The sequence below is a fragment of the Crocuta crocuta genome, unplaced genomic scaffold (genome assembly GCF_008692635.1).
Source record: "Crocuta crocuta isolate KB4526 unplaced genomic scaffold, BGI_CrCroc_1.0 scaffold1541, whole genome shotgun sequence".
NCBI classification, from domain to species: Eukaryota; Metazoa; Chordata; class Mammalia; order Carnivora; family Hyaenidae; genus Crocuta; species Crocuta crocuta.
Window position 1 is genome coordinate 144720 of NW_027529430.1, and position 3912 is coordinate 148631.

A 3912-nucleotide genomic window follows, 5' to 3' on the forward strand; every position below is an offset into this window, starting at 1 on the left:
CGTGAATGTCCTGTGAAAAGAATCCTACAACATTGTAGGCTTATTTTATGCCTATAAGTTTTCAAAATTGTATTTAAAAGACTTATATAGGATAAAATTCCTTTTGGTGTACACTTCTATAAGCTTTGACAAATGCAGAGTTGTGTGAACACAATCAAGGTACAGAACAGTTCCATTATTTCTTGCCCTTCACCAACAAAGTCATTCTTGCTCCTTTATAGTAAAAACCTCTCTACTCCTAACTCCTGGCAACCCTGATTTGTTATTTATCCTTATAGTTTTCTCTTTTGAAGAATGTCATATAAGTAGAATTATACAATATGTAGTCTTTTTTAAAGTTTAATTTTTAGACAGACAGCATGATTGGGGAAGGGGCAGAGAGAGAGGGAGAGAGAATCTCAAGCAGGCTCCACGCTGCCAGCACAAAGACTGATGTGGGTCTCGAACCCACAAAGCTGTGAGCTCATGACCTGAGCTGAAACCAAGAGTCAAACACTTAACCAGCTGAGCCACCCAGGCGCCCCTACAGTATGTAGCCTTTTGAGATTGGCTTCTTTTAATAAGCATAATACACCTGAGATTCATCCATGTTGTGGGGTTTATCAGTAGTTCTTTTTTTCCAAGTCATACAACGTTGTATGGATATACCATGATTTGTTTATCTACTTCAAGTTGAGGGGACATTGGGATTCCAGTTTTGGGTGATTACAAATAAAGTTGCCATAAACATTTGTATGCAATTTTTTGTGTTTTCATTTCTTGAGAGTAAATATTTAAGAGTTGGATTGCTGGCATACGTGGGAAGTATGTGTTTAACATTCTCAGAAACTGCTACACTGTTTCGCAAAGTAGCAGTACTGTTTGTCATTCCCATTAGTGTGTAACAGTTAAAGTTGTTTTACATCCTTTCCAGCACTTGGCATTGTCAGTTGTTTGACCTTAGTTATTGCAGTAGGATGTAGTGGTATGTCATCATTTTGATTTGCTTTTCTTTACTGACTAGCGAGTTGAGAATATTTTCATATGCTTGTCATTTAGATATGCTCTTTGGCAAAGTGTTCAAATCTCTTGCACATTTTGTGTTGGGTTTTATTGTTGAGTTTTGATAATTCTCTATATACATATATACACATTGGATACCATTTCTTTATCATATATGCTTTGTAACATTTTTACTATGGTTTTCCTTTTCATTCTCTAAATAGTGGTTTTTTTCATTCCACAACTCTTAACAGATTTTTTTAATTTTTAAAAATTATGGTAAAATATATATAACATAAAATTTACCACCTTAACCACTTTTCCCCAATGAAATAAAAGTTTTCATTATTTAAAAACAGTAACTTCCTTATGTTGGTGCACTGGCCAAAATTCAATACTGATACAAATATGAATTTCTCAGGGGGTCAAGGTATATGTCAAGCACATTTTCAGAATTTCTTCTTTTTAAAAAATTTTTTAATGTTATATTTATTTTTCAGAGTGACAATGCAAGCGGGGGAGGGACAGAGAGAGGGGACAACAGAAGATCTAAAGCGGGCTCTACACTGACAGCAGCAAGCCTGATGCAGGGCTCAAACTCAAAAACTGTGAGATTATGACCTAAGCCAATGTTAGATGTTGAACCAACTGAGCCACCGAGGTTCCCCTCTGAAATTCTTTTAAAGCAGAATTTTTAAGCCATATGAAACAATGTACATCAACAACATGTATAAATAAACCACAGTTCAAATTTAAGCTGAATATCCAGACCATGTACATGACCTCAACTACCATTTGTTAATATTTAAAGCACTGTACATATTTTCAATTACTTAAGTGAATGTCTATCACTCTTCCCATCTCCCAGTCTCCCCAGGAAGTACATTTTTTTTTTTACTAGATTTAATCCAAATATTTACTTGGGAGATTCAGGCATTAAATATAGCTGAGTTTAACAGAAATCTAGAAAACCACAAAGATGTATTGAGCATTCACAAATGATTATAGTAATTCCTTAGAAACTCTAGATGTTGTCCTCTTCCTTCCTTCCTTCCTTCCTTCCTTTCTTTCTTTCGTTCTAAATATAAGCCAAGTTAGTTAACATAGTATAATAATAATTTCAGTAATAGAATTTAGTGATTCATTATTTACATATGACACCCAGTGCTCATCCCAGCAAATGTCCTCCTTAATGCCCCTTGCCCATTTAGCTCATCCCCCCACTCAACACCCCTCCAGCAACCCTCAGTTTGTTCCCTGTATTTAAGAGTCTTAGGGTTTTTCTGTTTTTATCTTATTTTTGCTTCCCTTCCCTTATGTTCATTGTTTTGTATCTTAAATTCCACATATGAGTGAAATAATATATTTGTCTTTCTCTGGCTTATTTCGCTAAGCNCTCTGAATGTCTTCTTTGGAGAAATGTCTATTGATGTCTTTTGCCCATTTCTTCCCTGGACTATTTGTTTTTTGGGTGTTGAATTTGATTAAGTTTTTATAGATCTTGGATATTAACCCTTTATCTGATATGTCATTTGCAAATATCTTCTCCCATTCCATCGGTTGCCTGTTAGTTTTGCTAATTGTTTTCTTAGATGTGCAGAAACTTTATATCTTGATGAAGTCCCAATAGTTCATTTTTGCTTTGATGTCTCTTGCCTCTGGAGACATGTCAAGTAAGAAATTGCTGTGGCCAAGGTCACAGAGGTTGTTGCCTCTTTTCTCCTCTAGGATTTTGATGACTTCTGATCTTACATTTAGGTCTTTCATCCATTTTGAGTTTATTTTTGTGTATGGTGTAAGAACTTGGTCCAGGTTCATTTTTCTGCATGTCACTGTGCAGTTTTCCCCACACCATTTGCTGAAGAGACTGTCTTTACTCCATTGAATATTCTTTCCTGCTTTGTCAAAGATTAGTTGGCCATGTTTGTGGCTTCATTTCTGGTTCTCTATTCGGTGCCATTGATCTATTTATCTGTGTTTGTGCCAATACCATACTGTCTTGGTAATTACAACTTTATAATGCAGCTTGAATTCCAGGATTATGATGCCTCTAGCTTTCGCTTTCTTTTTCAGGATTCCTTTGGCTATTTGGGGTCTTTACTGGCTCCATATAAATTTTAGGATTGTTTGTTCTAGCTCTGTGAAGAATGCTGGTGTTATTTTGACAGAGATTGTATTGAATATGTAGATTGCTTAGGTAATATTGACATTTTAACAATATGACCATGGAATGTTTTTCTATTTTTGTGTGTGTATATATTCAGTTTCGTTCATAAGCTTTCTATAGTTGTCAATGTACAGATTTTTCACCTATTTGGTTAGGTTTAATCCTAGGTATTTTATGTTTCTTTTGGTGCAACTGTAAATGGGATCGATTCCTTGATTTCTCTTTGTGTTGCCTCATTATTGGTGCATAGGAATGCAACCAATTTCTGTACATTGATTTTCTATCCTGCAACTTTGCTGATTTCATGGATCAGTTCTAGCAGGTTTTTGGTGAAGTCTTTTGGGTTTTCCACATAGAGTATCATGTCACCTGTGGAGAGGAAAGTTTGACTTCCTCCTTGCTTATTTGGATGCCTTTTATTTCTGTGTGTTGTCTGAATGCTGAGGCTAGGACGTTCAACAGTATGTTGAATAACAGTGGTGAGAGTGGACATCCCTGTCTTGTTCATAACCTTACGGAGAAAGCTCTCAGTTTTTCCCCACTGGGGATGATATTAGTGGTGGGTCTTTCATACATGGTTTTTATGATCTTGAGGTAGGACCCTTCTATCCCTACTTTCTTAAGGATTTTTATCAAAAAACGATGCTGTATTTTGTCAAATGCTTTCTGTGCATCTTTTGAGAGAATCGTGTAGATCTTGTCATTTCATTCATTGGTATTATGTATTTGTGTATGATGTATATTATATTATACTTTTGCATATA